Source organism: Amblyomma maculatum, chromosome 4 (assembly GCF_055883805.1).
Source record: "Amblyomma maculatum isolate TAMU_Amacu chromosome 4, ASM5588380v1, whole genome shotgun sequence".
NCBI classification, from domain to species: domain Eukaryota; kingdom Metazoa; phylum Arthropoda; class Arachnida; order Ixodida; family Ixodidae; genus Amblyomma; species Amblyomma maculatum.
The window spans coordinates 192,512,331-192,536,745 of record NC_139347.1 but is presented as its reverse complement, the minus strand read 5'-3'; the positions used below and the strand labels follow the sequence as shown (position 1 = coordinate 192,536,745).

At 46.1% G+C, this 24,415-nt stretch overlaps 1 long non-coding RNA gene and 1 pseudogene across 1 annotated transcript; both read right to left on the bottom strand.

Annotated features, from left to right (window-relative positions):
- The window catches only part of LOC146193914 (glycoprotein 3-alpha-L-fucosyltransferase A-like), a 35,843-nt pseudogene extending 25,317 nt beyond the window's left edge, over positions 1–10,526 (bottom strand).
- Positions 10,527–21,754: 11,228 nt separating this feature from the next.
- On the bottom strand, positions 21,755–23,710 carry LOC146193913 (uncharacterized). Its single transcript, XR_014706876.1, has 5 exons — positions 23,629–23,710; positions 23,134–23,253; positions 22,777–22,976; positions 22,291–22,388; positions 21,755–21,888 (listed from the first exon to the last, which is right to left on the bottom strand). It is a non-coding gene; the product is annotated as an uncharacterized LOC146193913 (long non-coding RNA).
- Between the last annotated feature and the right edge of the window lie 705 nt (positions 23,711–24,415).

The window sequence follows — 24,415 nt, the reverse complement described above, 5'->3', positions numbered from 1 at the left end:
TGAACTCCATTCGTATTGCCGTAGTTGTGCTTATCTCTTCTTAAAGTGTTGTTATCTTAATATTTTGTTGAACGTTACTACAATTCTCCGCAATTGTTTGGACTGACCATTATTATTTGCCGGTATAGTTAATTCAATACTCATTGAAATTCCTCTGTAGCAAAATGAAGTTTACTGAGGAATTCTCCGTTAAATTTTATTCGATTATTACCAATGAGGATCTTGAAATAGCCATTGTAAACGCTCGGTGAATAGTACCTGAAAGATCATGTCCTTACGTTCCCTATAAAGGACTGCGATGTCTGTTCAGCCTTTACACATATATTCCAGTAGCGGTGGCGCAGGAGTAGAACATCCGCGTCGCGTGCAAGAAGACCGTGGCTCGAATCGTGGTGCCGCGCAATTCCCCACGGGATTAAAAAAACAACAACAAAAAAACGCGTGCCGATGGAATTGCACAAACAAGCTTGGTGTGCCACCTATCTGGTGGACTCCTGCGGAAATACACTCCTTCACCAGAACAGTATTTGGCCACCATGGTGTAGTATTTGCCCACATCCTCCTATGAATACTCTTCCAGTAATTTTACACATACATTTTCCGAACCCTGGATTCGTAATATCTGCGTTACTCCTGATTTTTCGACTGAGTAAAATACGGTTCCGTGGTATACGAAGGGTTTATGAAGAGTTGGTCATAATTTACGCATTTTTTCCCAGCCTGATTCGTAGTGTAATTGCACTGTTTTTTTAGAAGTTTTTAAGACAGCCAGCCTGGTCCTTTGGTAGATTGAAGTGTGATGTAGTCCCTGATTCCATTAGTGATTACCTTAGTCAGTCGAAAATGTGCACTAAGCTGAGTGGTCAAATGTTTCATATCCTGGATGCCTCTCTTCATATATGGCGTAGATAATATTACCATTCTTCTAAGATTTCGTTATGCGCGTGTTTGTGAGACATTGCATATGCGAGTTGGCTAGTTTTTTTTTTTTAGTGCAATCTATACCTACCATCTTGAAATAAATTTGAAGGTCCTCACCAGGTACCTTCACTTGCACATTGCTTCTAATGCTTTCTTTAGCACCTTTTCCGTTACCCGCTACATGCGTAATTCATTTGTGCTGCTACTTCCGTTACTATCCTGACTGCTTCGGCTACTGAACAGACAGGTGTGAAACTCTTCGGTTACCTTAACTATCTTGTTCATATTGGCAGTGACCTTAGCCTCTTTATTTCGTAGCTCACTTACCCGATTCTAGGTGTAATCTATCTAGGCATAGCTGCCTACTGACAACGTATAGGCTACCTCTAAACTTGTCAGCATGTTCGAATCTTGGCATAACATACTTAATTATATAGGCTGCGCTTATTAACTTCAACAATTCTGCAGTTCTATTTTATCTGTGGCGCTAGAACCCTTTATGCTTTGTCGTCTCCTGAAATGGCTTACCGGTATCCTGTCGTTACCCCATCTCGGACTTCTATTGCGCATTTGGTAAAAATATCTGTGCGATTACCATTGACTGCTTTTCGTTTTCGTTTAAAGCGGGATATTCGTTGTGCAGCGAATTTCTAAATTCCCCTTTTTTACCGTGAATTCATTGATGGCCTTTTTTCTTTAAAAGCGAAAGCTCTTACTACTCCCCTCCGTAACTTCTTCGCCGTGCGCTCGTGTTTGACATTAAATCGAGGACAAACCCCATGACAGCCATGACGCCACTAAGCCGCAGCAGCGCGCTCGCCTCTCCCTAGTCCCGTGACAACCATGACGTCACTCAATCGCAGCTGCAGCGTGGTCGGGGACTCCTTGACGCACGTAAGACGCCGGAACTGGCCGAGATGACGAGAAGGGACGAGAGCAGAATTGCGTCGACTGGACGGCACCAGAAGATGAAGCAGAAAAGTGAGGTTTTCAAACCGGCTGGTATAGATGAGAAGGAAAAAGGTACGTGCAGGAGTAGAGGGGGGCGATGGAAGTGCGCATCAGCAACACAGCCTAGTGAAATTTAGACCCAAACTAGGGAAGAAGTTGGCGGAGAAAGCGGTCGAAAAGAAAACGATCGACGTATCGAAAGGCGCTGTAAAGCTGCTCCTCAGACCGAGAGGCGGCATAACGGCGAGCTGGGGCAACGTGGAAGAAGCGGAAGTTGCAGACGCACTAACGCAAGAAGCAGGGGTGGATCCGAAGGTGCTTATGAAGGAAGACGTGGTCTCGATAAACGTGACGCAACAAACCATCCTCGTTGCATCAGCGAGCGAGGACAGGGCTGTGAAGTACCAAGACGCCAAGAAACTGACATTCAGAAGGAAGACAGTGGAGACAAAAATGCTCCGATGCCGGACGGCTCGGGCAAGGGAGTCATACACGGAATTCCTATGACCATGAGCATGGAGTTAATCAGGGAAACATTGGACTGCGACGCGAACCCGCCGATATTGGGCGCACGGAGACTCGGGGACTCCGGGAAAACGACGTCTGATGATGGGGTGCGGTCTAAAAGGCATTGTAGGTCCGCATAAAATCTCTCAACGTCAGCTTCCTCAGCAGTAGTGGTCGGTGCATAGACTTTGATAAATGTTATGGTGAGAGGGTTACCTTGGATCCGAAGTGAAATCATTCGGTCGTTTTTAGGGTTGTACCCTAGCACTGCTTTGCCCATTCTTCTGTTTACTATGAGAGCGACCCCATTCCTTCTCTTGGATTCGTGCCCACAATAAAAGACATAATGGTCGCCGGAGTTAAATTCTCCCATTCCGGTCCACTTGAGCTCGCTGATACCCAAAATATCAATGTTCAATCTGTCCATTTCTCGCTTGACGACATCCAGTTTACCTTGCGTCATAGATCTTACATTCCATGTTGCTATGCGATATATCTCCTTGCAACATCGTACTTTCCGGTCGCTTCCCGACACATCCACAACTGAGCGTCCTTTTGGCTTTAGCCCAGCCGCTTCATTCGTCCTGGAGCTACTAGGAATCGCCCTTTGTTCATCCCCAGTAACATGTGGGACGCTTTCCAACTTGGGGGTCATCTTCCGGCGCCATATCATTAATGGTATTGTGACTGGCCATAGGGTTTTCTTGGCAGGAAATACTGGAGTGGGTTGCCATTACCTTCTCCAGTGAATCACATTTTGTCAGAACTCTCTGCCGTGACCTGTCTATCTTGGGTGGCCCTACACAGCGGAGCTTACGACTTCATCGAGTTTCGCAAGCCTCTCCGCCACGACAAGGCAGTGATCCATGAAGGGGATGTCAACACGTACGCCACGTTAAGTATCGCGTTGATTGTTTGCAGTTTTCTTTTTCGCGCTCTCCCTGGATTCAAATGACGTGAGACGAATTTTCTACCTCTGCACCACAGCTGCTGCCAAATGTATGTCGGCATAGAAACAATTATCGGGACTGACTAGTTTGGGCCTATAACCAGGACTTGATACGTGTGAATGCCAACAAAATGAAAAAAAAAATGTAATAGGATGGTGGAGAGGAAGGGGATGTAAAATGTTACTAGTTTCCTTTTTTTTCTGTTATTGTTGAGAGCCGTTGTGGGTAATCGTTCGATAATAACTTAGTGTTGTGTGCCGTGTATTTTGTTCATTTCTTATGAGTGTTCTCGGGCTGTAACCTGCAATCAGCCACATCCCATGCATGCTTACTAAAAACGCATATACATGGCTTGTGTCAGTCACATAAGGTTTCAGGGCTGAAGTAAGAACAATACGGAAGTCACCATTTCAGCTCTAGCGGGAAAAGGCCCGTTGAACTCTGTTACAGCATGCAAAGAATGTTCGCAACATGTGATAAATCAAGTGCCGCACTCTGTCAGGTGCGCTTCGGGAGATATCGGGCGGGGGGGGGGGGGGGGGAGAGGGGGGCGCGTTAATACTTGACTGACACTACTCAACGGGGCAAATCTTTAGCACAAACCACACTTTCCTTCAAAGCTTCGAGTGCAGCCAGAAAAAAAATAAATTCAAGACTATAACGTCGCATTTCGAGCTTACATAGGGCCCATACGTCCATGTGTACGTGCAAACAAAAAAGAAACAAAGCAAAACAAACAGAACTGCACAACCTGTCTCTCCACAGTCGGAATCTTGTGCGATGCCTGTCACTCCTTTTACGGCAGGGGTGAAATATTCCACTACTCGGTTTCTGCAGGCGATGCACACAGGTTTATGTATAAAAAAATGTCATGTAAATCTAAGACGCTATACTGAGCAAGCTTTGATTGCCTCCAGAGTAACAAAGCTCATTTCATCAGGATAATGAGCCTGACCTTATTACGTCACGCAGTACTAGGTCACTAGGGCCAACGAAGCCTTAAATACCGGAAAGCCTCCCTAATCATTGCAGAAGATAGAAACAGGCCTAGGAGCCACACTCACCTGTATGTGGCCATCCAGTCGATGGCCATGGCCCCAATTTCGATGGGCATTCTCATAGGGTTTTCGAGCAGGTAAAGGATTCGCACCACCTGATTTCCGTATTTTTCATCCATGGGCTGGGAATCGCTTATGTAGCCGTCTTTGAATACGATGGCGTCAACATTAGCGCCTTCAGGTGCTTTCCCGCGGTATAGTCGGCATCTGCTCACGGGACATCGGTCCCTTAAGAACAGCATTTGACCGCCAAGGAAGTCGTACCAGCTGCCTTCCAGGACGATGGTCTTTAGAGGTGTGTCTGCAGGCGTGTTAAATGGTGCATACGAATATATACCGAAATTAAATTTTCACAAAGTTGCTGCGCAATGGTCCACACGATATATCTGGTGCCAATACGGACAGGAGAGAAATTTTCAGCGTTAGATAATTCTTAACGGACTGCCCATGGACAGGTAGGCAGGCTGCCAAAGGGCAAATGTTTTTTCAACACACCTTTCGGGTACCTGCGCATACATCAAAACATAAAATATTTCGTTTCATAAATGTCATCCTAATCTAATCTGAATGCATGCAGACAGCAGTGAAAACAGCTGCATCCAGACTTGTTATCGCACCAACGGGAGCGCATGACGAAATATAGCAACGAACTCGATGGTGCTATCGTAACAACCACTGGCAAGAATGCGAAATACGATGACAGTCTTCAGAGTGACAGGTATGAATCAGTGATGATGTACAATGCATTCGTGGGTATACGTGAGTGCGTGCGCCCGCTTGCATTGTGAAATGTGGCACGGGAGGTGTTTACAACGTAGCCTCGAGTGACGGCAAAGATTTCGCAATGCATAGTCTTTTAAAGCGGAGAGGGGGGAAGGGAAGGGAGGGGGAACTGGCACATGAAGGAACCAGGTGCCTACATCGGTTAGGGCAGTTCGAAAGGAGATGCATTAAAGGTGACTGGATGAAATGTTCCTTGGTGCTAGTGTGTGCACAAGGTTTTTCATTTCACACGGCTCGCACCTTCATAAAACGAGCTTCAGTTCTCGCACCGCTATCCTTTGGCAGCGTTTGCGCTCGGATGCTGAGGGGGAGTTCGCGGGATCGAATGACGGCTGGGGCTTTTGTGCTTCACTAGTGAAGTGGACCGCAAACGTAGCCTGTAGGAAGAACAGCTGCTTTTGCTTCGGGATATGGTGGGGTCGTGTTCCAAAGCCTCGCGGGTATCCCCACCCGTTTCCTCTAATCGAAACCAGCAATGGCGCGGCCTGGTACCCGTGCTTCTAATTGCGCGTGACTTGAAAAATGCCAAAATGTGGCTTTTATAACTGCTGCAAATTGCCTGATTGTCGTGCGGGTGGAGCCCCAGACAATAAGCACCAGCCCACACGACAACTACATGCAACACATCTTATATGGAAAAAAGGTGTCTTTCACGCACGCCCTAGGATCATGAAGTGAAAGCGGTACTGCTGGTGGGCTGGTCATGCCGTCATTAGGCTCAATATCCCCAGCTCGAGCATACTAATATGTTACAAAGTTTCTTGGCAATATTGCAGTTTATGGACACATCCCATATCTTGTAAGGTCTGTACAGGATGAAAAATTCTAGTGTTGCGGCAAACACAGCAGCGTATTTGAGAGAGCAGAGTTGATAGAAGAGAGTAGGAAATGTTACAATAAATCAATCAGCACGAAATATGCTGACCAACCAGGCAAGTTTACCCATGTTCGATTAATATTCGCACGTATATAGTGAGAAAAGCTGCATGGAACAAAGGGTCACAGGACCGACAGCAGTGAAGGTTTGCGAGACACGTGTATTCGACACAGGTATTGACATAAATAGAAATTAATGACTGATCAAGAGTAAAATGTTTTCCTTAAGAAAGAGCACGTCAAGTGGCTTAAAACACGCGCGCAACCCTGTCACGCATTAGTAAGGGAATACATGTGAGGGCAACAGGAAAAAACGAATAAATGTATTATGTATCCAGCCACAGCCGCGCAATGGAAAGAGGCTCATCTGTTCCATTGAGCAGCCATTATTAAGCAATAAGAGTCAAGAAAGGAACGCAGTTTTCTCGGTCATAGATTATTCCCTTATGTTCATATGTATTAGTATGTTTTTTGTTTCAAAATATCGTAAAAAAGGAAGGAAGAGAAAATGATGTCCAGTACCATCTGAAGACGTATAACATGCCTTCTGCTTGAGATGAAGGGCATGATAAAGCGCTCTGAAACGTGGGCACCACCAACGGAACACAAAGGAATAGACGGAAGGATACTAAAAATATTGAATATAAAATTAGCACATCAGGTTTGTTTACTTTCGTTTGCATTTTCGTTTAAGGGGCTGTTTAAAAACTTTCGCTTAGGCTTCGTTTTAAGAGCAGATGCGATATAGTGCACACTCATTGCCTCATATATTGCTACTGTGATGCTACTTTAATCACACCCTCTACTTTGCTTATCATATAACATTTCATCTCCTCATCTTTGGCTTTAAGAAGCAACACAGCTTCAGACATGAGGTTATAATCGTCGGATCCTCGCTGACGTTTTAGCTCGGCTTCCTCCGCACCTTACAACGCCTGGCTTTTATTTCTGAAGTTCGTACCTCGGCATCCCGTCTTCGCTTCATTTGTCTAGCTGCCTCATACGAGCGTTCTTCTATATCTTTTTAGCATCAGTCTTATGACTTCTCTCTTGGTGTCGGGCAGCACCATCACGAGACATATTCCTCAAACGAATACCCAGCCCTATTTCACACGTCCGGTACAATGTCAGACAATGTTTTCGCACTATAGTATACCAGCCATAGGCCATCGCATGTGCTCCAATAAAGCGACACACACATTACATTATTTGTCTACAGCACGCTGGTTTCATTCACTATTCACTAATCAATCAGTCAACCAGTCACGTTATCAACCATCCCTATAATTATCATATACAATCCATTCCAGGCGTCTATCTTTTTTCCGGCATCTCTTTCGGCTCGACCTTGACGCGTAGTTTTATGAAGATGCACTAGAACGCGGAGGAGCCATCTACCCTGGCAAACACGTATCAGGTCTGTAGTTCCAGTGGCTGTCGTATCGGATGACGGTGCCACCCAAACGTTTGCGCAGAAAGAATTTGACTCGTCCTTGCAAGCTCCCTCTCAAACTGGTGTGCAGCGATGGTTTTCTGGCGCAACAGGCCTAGTACGCTTCGCGTAAAACATGCTTTGATTGATAGGTTATTTCTCTTTCTGATAACAGTGAAATAGTGTGACAACTCACTGGTGCTATTAGGTTCCGACTTGTATCCGGGTGGCAGGTACATGAGCTGCGCCACGATGCGGTCGTCATGCGGCGCCTTCGGGTCGGGCCACACGCCGGCCACCCGCGACAGCTTGCTCGAAGGGCGCGGCCACTCGCTGCCGTTGATGAAGAACCACGGCAACTTGTTGTGGCTCTTTAAGCTTGAAAAGTCCGCGTTTTCATCGTGTTGGTGGTCGGCCGCATAGTGGTCCCTGAAAACATTCTTTTATGAGTGTAACAGCATTTTTTATAGCATTCTGCCTCTTCCTCACCATGCACGCATCAACACGAACACGGTATTTACTCACAGGCGTCTTTGGCGAAGAAACCGCCAGAGAGTTTGTCCAGTGGCTCCCGGAACCATAGTGGCTATCTCGCCGTGTCTCATATATTTACTCTCGCTTTAAGGTTCATTTTCGCAGGCTCTAGACGTGCGGGCTCCTGCGCTTTGCTCTTAATTATCTTCTGTTTGTAAAGACAAGAGTGCGGATAGCGACCGTATGCCCTAGACTACGCTTGTGGAAACAATATGCAAGCCAAGTTACTAATTTTGCGACCAAGGAGTTCGACACAATAAAGAAAGAAAATGGTGGGTGATCTGATGCAGGTAAATAATAGCCGCCTCAACTTGCTTGAAGAGAAGGGAGAAAAAAGAATTGGCGGTGGTTTAAGTTCATTTAAAGCTCTTAAACGAGCAAAAGCATCTGCCGCGGTGTTTGCTGGTTGCCTCGGAGATATCGATGGGGTGGGTACTGTCTCGGAAGCCGGTGTACTTTCCAAGGAGAGACAGAGAGGGCGCCGTGGCCCCGCGAAGCGGCCAGTTTGCGAACACGCAATGGGGATTTTGCTAGGCTCTGAACATACGGACTAGTGATTTCGAAGTTAACGCCGATCGATGGCTTTCAGACTGCGTTTTTATCTCTAGCTCGCGAGATACCCGCACAAGCGTGCCAGCCTCGAGCACGGAACCTCACGCGACTTCGAATGAGTTGGAAGACAGAATGGAAGCTGCAATTAGTGTAAATAGAAAAAACGCCCAGAAGACCCTAATGGTGTCTGGTCCAGGCTTGCTAAATTCTTTCGACTCAAAATCAGCGATTAGAAACTTTGACGCAGGCCGCATTTCGGCCCTAGCAGCAAGAGCCACCATCAGTAGCCCACCACGGGCAGAGTAGGTCACCCTCATTTGGACACCAGCGCACCAGAGGTTGAGGGGGAACGAGAAAGCGCACGTACTGGCCCGATGATAAGTTGCCTTCTGGGATCGTAGTGACGTCATATACATAACCCCGTACCCCTTCCGTGGTGAGGAGCTCCTACAGTTCGATGATGGTCTTAATACATACCAAGATATTCTAAATCAATAAAATTACGCAAATAAATATTTCCAAAAGCCTGCAAGCAACTCACCAAAAGCGAGGAAGTTATGTGGCGTAAAGTTACAAACAGGAGTATTCCCGAACCCTCAGCTTTATAGCATGTGGCACCCTGAAATGTTTAGCCCCAGGTGCAAACGTAGCGAGGGCATAGCGGACATGGTCCATATATGCATAACTGAGGTGTCCTAGATTTGTGGAACTTGACTGAACAGATGAGTTCTGGGAGGCACTACTTCTCAAACAGGACGAAAAAGGGCAACGTGAAGTCATCCGTCTCGCTGCTGCTCAGATCCAAGAGATCCAGATCGACGGCTGAGGGGGGCGATATGGCTGGGACACAGCTGCGCTGCATCGGATCCTCGCCAATCTTTTGACGGGTGCAAGTTATCTCTCTTTCTCTCCTTCGATAAAAAAGGGCCGGTCCAGATAATACATTACAATACAAAGTATACGTGCGGTATTGTTGCAGCTTCTGTCCTTCTCTTTGACGAGGTTATTGTGATATCATTCGACAACTGGACATATAAAGTATGCATGAAGTCGTTTTCCCGTGTATTATTAGTTGAGAGCTGATTTCATCAGCTTGAGTACAGCGACCGTTAATTATCTTGTCGAAAACCTTGTCGAGAACAAGCCCAACAACAATGTGATTATGCTGTTCTTCGACTAATGCTTCGTTCGGCTTTTCGGAAGCAATATATGACCAGTCATTCCAGATCAGTATATTTTGGTGCTAAAGTGCTGAGTTACCCATCAGTCGATATCTAAATTAGAATATCCAAAGCTCGGCTTGATTCGCTTGGTACTATGATGGTTCCGCACAAGCCCTGGGCGCATAGTTCCCAGGGACAACAGAACATGGTGTCATACCCAATATACTTAGTACAAATGAGGACAGTGTTTTCAGTCCCAATTATTCCTTGGAGATATCAATCAGTAGTTGTAAATATTTTATAACTGAGCTGAACTTTACAGTAACCCTGACGCTCTTTCTTCTCGACGTACGCCTGTTAACAAAGGGCAATGGTGTTCTGTACTTCCTTTTGCCCCACAGTATTATCCTGCCAAAGGTTCAACAGACTGAAAGCGAACTTTTTGTTATGATCTACCATAATCGACTAGAATCCGCTAACACAAGGCGACTGAGAGCTTTAAAACACGACAAACACCATTCAGCCTTGAGCGTTCCTTTTGGACAACAGACCTGAATATATGGCGCTCCATGATCCTCTGTGCCCTCTCTGTCCTACTCTCGCGTCCGTTGCGGTGCTCGGAGGGCGCCGGCTGCCGCATCCAGAGAGGAAGGGCTGCTTTTCTATGGGCCACCTGCAGCTTGGCCTGGAATGCGAGCAGCACTGCACAGCTGACCAGCACCATGGCCAGGAAACATTGGTAGAGCGTGCCCACGCTGGGCAGGAGCGATGGGCAGCGGGGGAACAGAAATAGAGCCATGCGGTGGTAGCAGCAAACAGCAGCCCAACGGGTTCCAGTTTGCGCGTCTAGCATGCGACCAGTTATAGCTGAAATAAAAAAGACAGTATCAGAGCTGGAACATCAACGTAGTACAAAGCCCATGACAAGGCATTCATGCTTTGAGTTTCTTCGACGAACGTTTCAATGCGGAAAGCTACGCCAGCATACGGGACAGAGGAAAGGATGAGAAGGGATGTACCCTGGCAGTGCTACGCCGCAGCTAGGTTTAATGCAATAGCATTGAAATCCTCATCGAGGAAAAAATGCGCTGTTCTTTGTCACTAATTCCCGCTGACTGAGAGAGGCGCAGCGTCAGGAGACCATGTGATGCGGCCAATAGCTGATTGGTTGACGGGCTGTGTGACGTCATGAGATCGCTTAGCTGGTCGAGGTGGCAGGTATGCTTGCAGCTGTGCCATTCACGTGACATGGCTCAGCGCGGTGGAGGGCTCAGTGTCTGCTTAGGTATGCTGCGTTCAAGCGTGTCTAGGAAGTTCGGCCTGTTGGTTTGGGAATTGAGACACGGTGAACGCCGCATGTGTGTACCGTGGTTGAAAAACATCGAAATCGTACAGAGTGACCCCGGAAACATGTCGCTGAAGATTGATATCGGCCACTGGGCGGGCTCATCGTATGCGGCGAGCCCCAATGAGGGAGGAAGAGAAGCAGGCTAAACGAGCTGCGGACTTTTCATCATCGAATTCTCAGCCCATAAAGTAATTGTTTCCTCTATTTTTCTCATAACTTCAGCGATTGTCATCTGAACTACTCTGATGACCTTCTAAGATTATTGCGGAAAGCTTCCGGTAGGCTACTTGACCAGTAACGCGACAAACGTGCTCACTATGGCGACCGCTGTGTTCGGCTCGGGAAAGCCTACAGATAGTAGCGTAACAGAATGCCAGCAACAACACGCGTCTTCAAGCAATGCTAACTCGGCATACAGTCCGGTGCATTATCATTTTGGCTTCCTGCATGCAGTGAAAAACCTCTCAATTAATTCACCTCTGTCTTTCTATTTGCGTTCGTTACATCTGCATCAGATTTCACACTTTCGAACCTGGCTGCGGCTATACCCTCAACTACTGCAGGAAAAAAGGCAGATGCTTACCTAATCCTGCTGTCAGCTACAGGATGCCCGTCGGCCTAGCGCGAACGGCTTAAAGTACCGCATCGCCAACGTAATCTTGAACCTCTGAAATGTATTGTGCGTGAGTAGTTCTCTTCTTCTACTGCATGACCTTAGTCTTCGCACGAGCGCAGCCATGGGCATCATCGCTGTCGCTTTTGTTTTTTAAATCATAGTGTTCCTTACTATATGCTTCAAAACTAGCGAGCACAATTGCGCCTAAGACGGGTACAAGAAAGAACAAGCACGAGCGCTAACTTCCAACTAAACGGTATTAGGACTGTTGGCATATATAGCAAAATAGCGTTACGAACAGAATTTTGATAGCAATCAAAGTCACCTCGCGTGGGACAGATACTCCATTTCGTTTTGCGAGAGATATTGATGGCATGCTGACAGAGCCCAAGCCTATCCTATCAATTTCTAACGTTTCCACTATCTCCCGCGTGGTATCCATTGGATGGCTGTCAATAATTACAACATTGTTAAGCTCTGGAGCCTAGTGGCTGCCCCTATTGACATCACAGTCACGATAATGTATCCACAGTGTTTCACGCTTTTAACGGACGTTCCTTACATGCTCTTGCAGTCGCCCATTCACGCAACGTCCGCTCTGCCCAACGAAGTAGCGACCTTGCGATAAGGAAATCTTATACACTATGCCGTTAGCACAATTAACCTATGTCTGACAACCGACAGTACGGTTTCCCAATGATTTCACGACCGTAGATAGCCTGCATGTATTTTAGGAAGACATAATCTAAGATTGGAAGACAACGCATGAATATATGGCATAGATTCCACTACCTTTTTGTTTTGCTTTCGTTCAGCTGCTCCTGCTTTCCATACATTTTCTGGTTTATGAGGATGCCCTCTGTCACTGCACAAAGCAGATCAGATGCGCAGGGTAGCCGCTCGCCTCTAGGTGATCGATCTACTGACCGCAGCTCGGGCTCATCAGGTGCGGGCATAATTTCTTAGGGCATTCCAAAGGGAGGGCGAGATCGCAATCTGACTGATGAACGTTTTTATGGAGTCCACAGTTGAAGTCTCGTGTATACAGGTGTCTCCGAGGAATGGGACCACGTTATGGCCGTGTTCTGTTATTTCTGCAGGGAAAGACCTCGTGTTATTTTGCCATCAGTAGGTGTGCCGCGATCATCCTTCAAGCCTCCCATCATCATGCTTGTTGCCCCTAATTGCTCGATGGCAACTAGCAGCAGAACAATTTTGTTTTTAGACTCAGCGGTAGGCTTTTGCTTCCGAAAAGCTTATGAAGCTGGTTGGGGGAGCCAGAGGGAGGAGAGGAACGCGCACTCACTTTAAAATATATGTTGAGGAGAGCATGTTGCCGGGCTAGTTGGTGATCCATTAAGTAAAAAATTTTGCGCAAAAAAAGAACACAAAGGACAAAGAAGAACATATAAGACGTTTGACTAGCGCTCGTCAAAAGTCTTACGTGTTCTTCTTGGTCCTTTGTGTTCTTTTTTGCGCAAAAATTTTTACATATAAAATATATGTGGTTTCGATGAGGTTCGACTGCGCTTAATAGTGAGTGTTAATTAGCAGTGCATTTCACTGAACCAGTGCTACAATTATTTCTTGACTCATCGTTCCGCTTGCCTTTCCCTAGCTGTCACACGCAGATCGCAGATGCCTTGAGTTTGCGTTCATGCAAACTGGTTGCAAAGTTTGTATTGCGCAGAATAGCGTAATTACCTCAAGAAGGGGAGAGTGATACATGATACTGTCGAAAAGCCGGCCGTGCTGTGTCGCCTCTCTCTCCGTATATATATTTGTGTCGCAGCTATTGGATACCGTAAACTCATTCTCTAGCGAACCCCTCGGGAATTCTTGCCCCGGTGAGCACTCTGTGAGTAGCTTTCCGGTAAATACGGTGTATTCGCACGTTTCTCGGCCCATTTGGCTGTATTTCCCCTTCGATGACATACGTCTGACACAATTGCAACATTAAACTGTAAAAAGGCATTTAAAATACTATTAAAAGGCAAACAGTCGTGAAACATAGCGCTGTGCTTTTCGTTGTCCTATATGTTTCGTCAGCTTCAATATTCTCTTGCTCCTTTTATACTTGCACCTACTTGACTTGATAATTGATTCAACGACACCACTGGAAGTGAATTGTTATAGCACCATTGACCCCCCCCCCCCCCCCCCCCCGTGTTCTCTACAGAGTAGTTAAAGGTGGCAAGGTGCACACCCTAAAATACACATCGTTTGGACCATGAATTGTGATACATAGTACTGCACCAACTATATTTTGCCATTGGCTTGGTTTTAGGCGAGGAGCCCGCATCACTAATGTCGCAAGGATGGCTAGAGAAAGTTTTATTTTAGCTTCTGAGCTCAAGACTTCCCTGGTTACATTATAAGAACTCTTATTATACTAAACCTGTTCACTATACGCTGCGAGTTCCAGTAAGATGATATTTCAGAAAAAAAAAAATTAACCCTCCATGAAAATGCTTGGGTACATTTTGGGAGCTAATAACTGAAACATGACACAAGAAGAACCATCTGCATTTTTGAAACATATAGGTGCGTTTATTAGAGTTCGCAACAGCATAAGGTTCATAAATTCGTTTAGACATATTTCTGAAACGTTATGCTACAATTCTGCTAAAGCCAATTAAATATTTGTTTCCTCAAATTTTCCTTGCTAACTCCTTGGGAAGTTAATTTATTTGTGTGCAGTTTGCTGGGGTTTCATAATAATGCCGCGGTTATTATTATTATTATTATTATTAATATTATTACTGACTATTTAAAGTGGTGTGAACTTCACCTGATTAAGTGTAGGTTTTGATCCAAAAGTGTACAGCGCCTTCCTAATCGCAAAACCTAGAAAAAGTTAGGCTCGGTTTAGTTCTGGTTAAGCCTGGTCGAGCCGCGAAAGCAACAGCTGCATGGCTACGCTTGTGGTTAGTTGATTGGTTGGTTTGTGGGGTTTAACGTCCCAAAGCAACTCAGGCTATGAGAGATGCCCTATTGGAGGATACTGGGAATTTCGACTACCAGGGGCTCTTAAACCTGAATTGACATCGAACAGCATGCGGGCGCCTTGCTTTTTGCCTCCATAGAAAATTGGCCGCTGAGGCCGGGATTCGATCCCGCCTCCTTTGGAATAGTAGTCTAGTGCCGTAACCACTGCGCCACCCCGGCTTTTTTTTCCTTTATTTCCTGACCGAGGACGTACAGAAAAAAGACACATGTGACATCAATAACATGACAAAATAAAAGATCAAGCATTGACTTAAAGCTTCATCCTTCCTTAGCTGAAGTTGTCGGATTAAAAATCCCTCATATGTGACAACCCTTCAAAACTAACTAACCATTCTGGCTCTAGTTTTAAAGCTTTCTGTTCGTCCACATATGCCCGTATGCTCTCTCTAAAGAGCTGTCTCGCTGAACGTGCATCGACGTCACCGTGCTCTACAGCCATTCTGCTTTTCCATATGCTGTGGAGAGCCAGTAGCATCAAAAGATCCAACGGTGTATCATTGTTCGCTTCTACTGGCAAGAATCGGATACCGTGTGGGCTTATGGGTAGTTCCTTTTTGAGCGTCCTCTGGAGCACGTCCCATAAAAATACGGCATCCCAGCATTCGAGAAACACATGTTCAATCGTCTCCTCTTTCCTGCATATTATGCAGTGGACACCCCAGGGTACAAAAAGCCCTTTCTGTTCCTTCCATTTCTTTACCTCCAATGTTCCAGTGTGGAGCCTAAAAAAGAACGTTTTCACCCCTGCCGGCACCATCATCCTCTTCACTCTTTTAAGAACATTTTTGCCCCCTGTGGACGAGTACACAGCTCTGTACAACTGTTCTGGAAGCACCACATCGCACAAGTCTTTATACAGTTTTTTCCGGTTTACACTCCACAAATAGTCTAAAGTAAACCGCACCATCAATAACCTGTACGCCAAGACCACTTCCCTTAGATACCCGTGGACACCTCCTGACATGCGGTCAGAAGAAACGACAATTCCCGGGAGAGCTTGACCCAGGCGTAACTGACAAACCGTACGAAGAAATGGAATTTTTACATTCCTCAAAAACATGAAACGATTGACTAACTGGCGCAGAAACAGATGTGCCAAACCAAGCCCGCCGTCCTTCATCCGGCAGAAGATATTTGTCCGACTTGTCCGTTCCCACGAAGACCCCCACACAAAGACGGCAAAGATACGATGCATCTTTTGGACATTAGCTCTTGAACAATATAACACTTGAAGCACATACCAAACTTTTGTCACTAAAAACAAATTACAAATCGTGGCCTTAGCAAACACCGACCACTGCCATCCATTCCATTTGTCCACTCTATCTTTCAATTTACCGACTTGGTTTTTCCAGTATGGGTCACTGTCCCGATACGATTCAAGAGGGGCACCAAGGTAGCTGACAGGGTTGGTAACAAATTTCATGTTAGCAAAAATGCCTGGGGTCGCTGGCCAGTCACCGTGCCAGAAGCCCAGGCACTTGCCCCAGTTAACAGCACTGCCGCTTACAGCGCAAAAATCTTTTAGTTTTCACAACTTCTACGATGCTTTCGTAGTCTACACAAAACATCGCGACATCATCGGCATAAGCCAAAAGCTTCACTTCTGCTTGATGCAGCTTGAAGCCCCGCATTTTCTCATGCTTGATAATGCTTAAACATAAAGGTTCAAGATAGATACAAAAGAGAAGAGGTGAAAGGGGGCAGCCTTGACGAACTGAGCGTTGGACAGCAATACTGTCACCGACAGATTTGTTCACAATTAGCCTAGTTGTACAAGCACTGTAAGCCATAGCCACTCCTTCTCTGATGACGCATCCGACCTTGACATAGTCTAATATACACAAAAGCAAGTCGTGGGGCACTCTATCAAAAGCCTTTTCAAGATCTATTTGGAGCATTGCTACTCCAAGTCCACCAGCATCGCAACATTCAAGAATGGCCCTCGCGATGTGAATGTTCGTAAAAATGGACCTGTCTTTAATACCGCATGTTTGGTGGTCTCCAACAATATCTTTAATAACTGTTTGCAGTCTTTTAGCTAGTATTTTCATAAAAATTTTATAGTCGACATTGGTTAAACTAATCGGTCGGTAAGAGGTAACACTGCGTAATTGACCTCGGTCCTCCGTTTTGGGAATTAGCACAGTATGAGAAGATGCAAAGGACGGCGGCAGCACATTAAGCTCATATGCTTCATTATACACTATTTTCAGTACCGGCGAGAGAAAATCCTGGAAAGCTTTATAAAATGCAGCGCTAAGTCCATCAGGCCCAGGCGATTTGCCGGGGTTCAAATTCCCAATAGCGCATTTCACTTCGTCCTCCGTGATGGGGGTCTCTAGCACACGTGTCGTCTTTTCGTCGAGTTGTGGCATTAAAGGTAAATAAACTCTCTTGAAACTCTCAATATCAACTGCACGCCGTGCGAACTGCTGACGATAATGCTCGAAGAAAGCTTGCTGGATTTCTTTCTTTTCGTTGGTAATGGTCCCTTGGTATTCAATTTCATCTATCTGCTTCCTTCGAGCATGCCACTTTTCTGTGCCTAACGCCCTTTTTGTCGGACCTTCCCCCTTATCAGCAGTTCGGCTCTAGCTCTGACAAGGGCACCGCGATGTCGGTCAGCGTCGAGTAGTTCAAGCTTGCCCTTAAGGGCTCGTATGTCGTCTATGAACAAACCGGGGTTATTGCTTTCCACATCGATTAGACGCTGTAGATTCACGTGAAGGGACCTTTCTTCGGCCCTTTCTTGTCTGGCTATAGCGGTCGATCTTTCCAATGCTGTCATTTTGACATTCTGTTTAAAAACCTCCCATTTAGCCCCTAACTTTGTTACGCCTTTCTCATTCATATTTGCTATATGCCTTTCAACGTCGGCTTGCAAACTGTCATCAGATAATAATTTTGAGTTTAACTTCCACATTTGCCAGTCAAATCCTTGACTTTTAGTTTTGTTCCCAGCGATAGTGACGGTGACCAAGCCGTGATCGCTGAACGATACCGGCTTAACGTGGTATTCGTGGCATACAGGCACCAGATCAAGAGATATGTACATCCTATCGAGTCGAGCGTGGCTAGAAGCCTGGAAATGAATGAACTGAGCAGCGGCTGGTTGTGTGCTGTTTCTGCGCCACCCCGGCGGATGTGGTTAGTTGGAGTCAACGTCAATGTTCTTTTGGTGGGTGTCTCATAACGGCAACTATGGCTATATCAATTGAAGGCGAAGCATGGTCAGCACGTCTACGATCTTCGACGTCTCCAGACTCAACGATTAAACTGGCAGCGGCCGAAGACCGCTTCGTTATTTTCTCTAGAAATGCAACCCGCTTTTGATCCGTTTCTTCGGCACGCTCTCTCTTGAGGGTTTAGTTACTGTTATGACTGGCTTCTTCTGACGCACTATCGGCTCGTTTAGCTGCAGCGTCGGCCCGCCGTTTCTCAAGACTTCTTGTACATTCTTCCTTCGTTTCTTCGGCACGTCGCTTGGATTTCGTCTCATTCCGACGCTCTTGGGAACTCAACCCAAATACTTCCGCTGTCGTCGTAGAGTCACTGTGGGAAGTAGAACGACTTCTTCTAGCTGCATCTTCATTACGACGCTTCTCGAGTCGCGCAGCGCGTTCTTCTGCTGTCTATTGAGCGCGTCGTCTGTTTCTAGCTTCTTTCTGTCGTTATTGCCTCCCTTTAGCGCTCTCCATAACGACCAGACTCCGCCTCTTCTCTGCCCGCGGAGCACATATCTGGCGGGAGCGAGCGGCAGCGGCGCCGACTGCGGCCCCATCTGGCGGAGCTCGGCTAAGCGGTTGTTATGCGCGGCTGTTTAAGGTAATTCGTAGTCATGGCCCCGGCAAGCCCGGCATACGCGACGAGCTGAAACCTGGTGTAAGGTTGCTTTCGCAACAAAATTCCAGGGCGCACTTTGGGCCCCGAAAGTGTAGTGTTCCCGTATATGCTCCCTCAGGGCTCCCTGCGGGAGCGTATACTGGAATACTGTCCGTGTGCTGTGCGATGTCGGTGCACGTTAAAGAACCCCAGGTGGTCGAAATTTCCGAAGACCTCCACTGCGGCGTCTCTCATAGCCTTAGTCGCTTTGGGACGTTAAATCCCACAAACCAAACCAAACTATTAAAGTGCGATGAGACGAAAGCCTGTATTTCGTGGTGGTCCGAAGCCCTCCACTACGGCACCTCATTATTTTTGAAGCGAAAAGCTTTACTACGAGGGTCAGAACCGAGCTTCGCGTATGCCGTATGCCGTGACGTCACAGCCAAGGCCAGCTGCGCAGCCCCCTCGACAAACTCTGCTGGCGTTGCCTAGCAACGCCTAAGAGGCGTGCGACTCCTCCTTAAAAAAAAAAATAGCTTCCATCCGGCAATCGAACCCCCATCTCGTGGATCCCCAGCCGAGCGCTTTACCGCTGTGCCCCGGGTCATGAAACACTATTAATAATTCCGCTTGTCTACCGTGAGGATGGTAGTGGGATTCCGCGAGTGACAGATACTGCGATTGGCGCGCACTTTGAAAGTACCAAAGACTCAAATAGTTAAGTCACTCAATTAGGGTGACGTCAATGATGTAACGTCACCCATCTGCCGTCAGCTATGAGGACCAAGCGAGAGCGAGTGCGCTCCAACGCCACCCGGCGGCGCTTCTTGCCATTCGCGAGTGACAGATGCTGCGCCTTACCTAAGACGCGCTCAACATTGAAGCCAAGGATATCCTAAAGCACCGCATTAAGGAGAGTTTAGCTGCTAGCGAACGGCGCAGAAGACTGGAGAAATTATTTCTTCTGATCCCGCGGTAGTCACTGCTTTTCGCTACGTATATCGAGGCACAGCAGAGCTAAGCCATCTTTCATTTTTTTCCACTCCGCCTTACTCCCTTCCCTTAAGGTGCGGTCAGGTGTTCGCCCAATAATTGTGATCGATACTGCGCCTTTTCATTCCTCTAAAGCAATTTGGAACACCGCTGATTCCTGCTTTACTGCGTCTTCTTCTATAGACCATTTTACATCCCTTGGAGACACAGATTTGACTGGGCTGTTAAGGGGGTAAGTCGTCAGCAGCACCCTTGACCCCTTTGCTTGATGTGGCGTTCGAGGAAGCGCCAAATGAATGACGCAGCATGGATGTCAGGATCAGACGCCAGGCGAGGTCAGCTTTGTATATGAGCGAATGACGTCATGACTGGATGTAGCGCACCGATGACGTCAGTTCCGAGTATTACACAAGAGCGGACGTGACGACATGATTACGTTACACCAAGCATTACTTAACATCACGACTGGTGACGTCACCATGTTATGACATTACAGTCATCTGTGTCATCATCACTGTCACTAACTGCCACTATGATTATCGCTCACTATACACTACTGACAAAAGTTCACTGGTAGCTTTAAAGGGGCCCACAAACACCTCCCGAGCATTGCTCGCAAACTATCTCTGTCGCTAGGTTATGCTGTGATACACATCTGAACGTAATAAAACACGTCTACGCGCAGCACAGGTCCCGCAATCCTATTCGAAAGTTGGCGCTCTCTTTCCTTCCACTTTTGCGGTTCCTCGCCTCCTCCGTGCAACGCGTCTACGTACACGCGTTTTCGATTGACTATTGATCTGCTTCTTTGCGACGTCACGCATCCATAAAACTACCACGCATGCCAAAATAATTGTAATACGCTTAACTTTTAGTAATCAGGAAAGAAAATTAGAATGTTTTGTAGACAGAAACATTTTTTGAAAGTTTTTTTCCTTGCACTTCCGGTGACACGCGGGCACCGCGGTAACCACGGTAACCACGGCGCGGTTGCGCGCGGAGACCTCGTTTCAGTTCCCTGCGGGGCGCTTTCCACCTGTGTATGTTCTCGTTTCTTGTGTCTCCTATGCGAAATGGACTTCGAAATCGGCTTACCGGTCTCCAGCATTAGGTAGGTGCCTTAAATGCCGTGCCCCAGTGCACCGCGCCGTACGTAGTGCAGCAAAACTTCGGAGGCAACCGCTCCGTTCCCGTGTCCACCAAACCAAAATACGCACCTCGGATCGAGTCACGGCGACAACATACGCTGGTAAGTAATGTGTTTACTAGCCTGAATACAGCGCACAGATAAACGACGGTTTCACGGGTGCAATGAGTTAGTCATTATTTTGATGTATCAATACGATGGCGGCTTTTAAAATCCTACCGCTTCAACTGTTGACTAGATTGCATCAAACTTGTTTTGTCACGTAGTAAGTATGTAGCGTATGAACTTTTGTCGTATAGTAAATTAGCTAAGACAATTAATTTTACCTACCTGGCTCGGCCGTGCGCGATGCGCGAACCCATGGTATCATGTGCCGGCGTTGGCAGCTTTCGGCCCCTGATACTGGCGCAGATTGCGGGTTCGCATTGTACGCAGCAGCAACGAATTAAGCACCCTTATTTAACTTACTGCGAGCAAATAAAAGTTACCGCAATATCAAAGCTCCGTGTGCAGTTTCACCACAAACTACCTAGCGGTTAGGCCGGAGAGATACAAGACGCCGCGGTAAACACGTATTAGGATTCGCATGCTGTATCTGCCCCTTTCAAGGTTTCACATGACGTGCATTCCCAGGTAACGCAAAATGTCACTGGAACGTTATCTGAATGGCCACAAATGTCAGAGAGCAACGTTGCCTGATTGTTGCTAATGTCACTATTTTTGATCACCAGATAACGTTATGCACTAATGTTTCTACAACGTTCTGAAAACGTTGACGTTATGTTATTTCAACGTTATACCAACAAAAAATGACGAAAGAAACGTTGCCTGTACATTGCCTTAATGTATTCTAAACAATGCATGCGGTACCTTCCTCAAGGAGCTTCTAGGCAAAAGCTACATAACCCGCACCATCTGTTCCTACTAGACAAGGTGCAGCCATAGCTGATGAATCGTGCATGAGTGCATTCTGCCTTCCTGAAGTGACTAATGTATGCTTATATGTCGACAAGGCACACACCAAAAGGCAGTTACGCAGTAATCGTGGTCTGCTGACCGGTCACTTGAATGACACAGCCAGTGCAAAAATTACGTCAGGTGCACATGTGAGATCATTTACACAATTTATTTGGCATGATTGTACATCTGTTGAGTCAGCAATTCCATGAAGAAACGAGCAATCACATAGCTGCCAGGTCATCCATTCCTGAATTAGGCCACTAAATTAAAAGAACAAAAACACAAAAAAGATTATTATTCAGCCAAAATTCAAGACAGCACTTACAAAGTAATCAGACATCTAAAACTAAATTTGCAGGACCAGAATTACTTGTGTGTGGAGCGTGCCAATATTTATTGGACAGATAGTACAAAAATAAAGAACACCAGGACACCCACTGAATTTCCGCTTTTAAAACCATCAAAATTACAGCTGATGCAACATTGATGGCCTTACACTATATCCCAGAAGTTTACTTTTATGTCCCATAGGTTTTGCCTATGCTGTTCCATATGATATGCTGGTAAGCTAAGTGACTGTGACAAGTCCAGTTTTTGCACAGCTTGATGCACAAGTAGACTAAATGATAGTCCAGCTTCCGTACACAGCATAACAGACCTACCGTTTTTTTGCAGCGTGCTGGTGCGTAGCGAAAATGGTCGCCAATGTCATGTCTCATGTCCACTTCCTTGCCCAACAGGCAAGACTGCCGGAGGGCCACTGCGCAAACAAAACAATATCACAGACTTAGGGCAGTAAACCTAGACACACACTGATATTTACTACAAATTAACAAAACCCATTACATCTGTTATGAACTGTGAACACGCTTATGAATACATTGAATTGTGCATCTCAATCTATTATACGACTCAACGAATCCACACCTTTTGCACAAGGTTCTTCAGAAGCCCTTAAATGAGCAAAAGAAAAAAAATTAGAAAATACATTAGAACGCAGCAGCAAAAATGGACTGCTGGCCAGAATTTAAAAACTAGCCAAATATATATTTGTGCCAGAATAAAACCACAAATATAGAGCTATAACATGCACTACACAGTAAAATGTTGCTTACAACACCCACTACAGGCACAAGGCAAGTTTTTACCTTGGATGCCGCTTTCTGCTTGTGCTGGTCTCGGTGGAGGACGGCCAACGAATGGTAGTTGCTTGGCTTGTTGTGTAGGAACTGTAGATGGTAGGCGATGATTATCGCAGCTTTCATCGCTTTCACTTTCCTCACAAACAAAAAGAGCCTTCTGTTTCCTTTTTTTTTTGTTGGGACGTTGCTGCCGTCTTCATCCGACACTGCAGTTAAAAATGTTTCAATTCAGTTATTTCAATAGTGGCTTGCTAAAGTAACATTCACAAATATAGCAGCAAAGCAAATGGAATATGCATGATTAATATAGAAAGTGTAAACATATCAGGCAAAAACATTTTAGCAGCAAAACTGGACTCGTACTTCCATACAACGTCTTCTTGGTGGGCTTTCTCGGCCTTTTTGTCAGCCGTTCCTCATCAGCTGTCAAATCTGACACCTCTTCAGCTTTCTTCTCTCTTCTTTTTGCGTCAGCATATGTTGCTGCAAGCAAAGAGTTCAGTGTAGAAAGATTGAGTGACACGGCTAAAGGGAAACTGAATTAAAATAGTAAGCAGACCTGTGAAAAGGCAACGTTCACAACTGCTTAGCAACAATATTACTGAAATAAGAGCATAACAATATCACTATAACAGGAACCTTGAGCCAATGAGCAACAAACACGATTACTGATAAGAGTCATTGAATTAAGATGATGTGTGATTATTTCACCATTTTGGCTCAAAAGTTCTCCCCTCTGGCAGTGCTTAACTTATGTGCATCGTTGCCTTTATACACTGCCACAACCAAGAACCTAAAGCTCCAACAGTACCCTATAATCACAATACTATCTTGTGACAAAAAAAAAAAATGACGTACTAGTCTCGCCTAAGATTCGGCATTTGTGTGCAATCCATTCTTTTCCAGGCTCCTCGCAGTCTTTTATAGCGCTTGGGCAACGAGACGGGGTTTGGTATGGCAGCCATAATGCTTCCCCATTCCACACCCAGAATTTTGGGGACGGCAGCAACTCCGTCCGCACTGCTGAATTCGACGATGTAGAACATCCTGCAAGAATACAGCGCAGTTAGCATAACAAGCACTAGTGCCAAGTCAAAGGCATTATTTTCTAAGTGCCTCTGTTGAAGAGACACTAATGAGTTGCACTTCACTGCTCAAGTTTCCAATCAATGAGGGTCAATTTATGGTCAGTGTGTATTTTGCCAGCAGCTGAGCGAGATGCATGCCATTGAAACTAGTTTTCTTTGCACACTTATTGCTGGCGTTTCAGGAAATTAAATCGCTGCAAACACTATCTCCTACTCGGCATGTGCAAGAAATTTTCATCAACAAGAAGTTTACTGCTGATCTCTAAAGTAAAAACAGCGCAACACAGTCGTGGCGAAGAATTTCAGCATACTTAACTTCCAACTATGTTCAGTCCACGCAGATGACACACACACACACACACACACACACACACACACACACACACACACACACACACACACACACACACACACACACACACACACACACACACACACACACACACACACACACACACACACACACACACACACACACACACACACACACACACACACACACACACGCACACGCACACGCACACGCACACACACACGCGCGCACACACACACACACA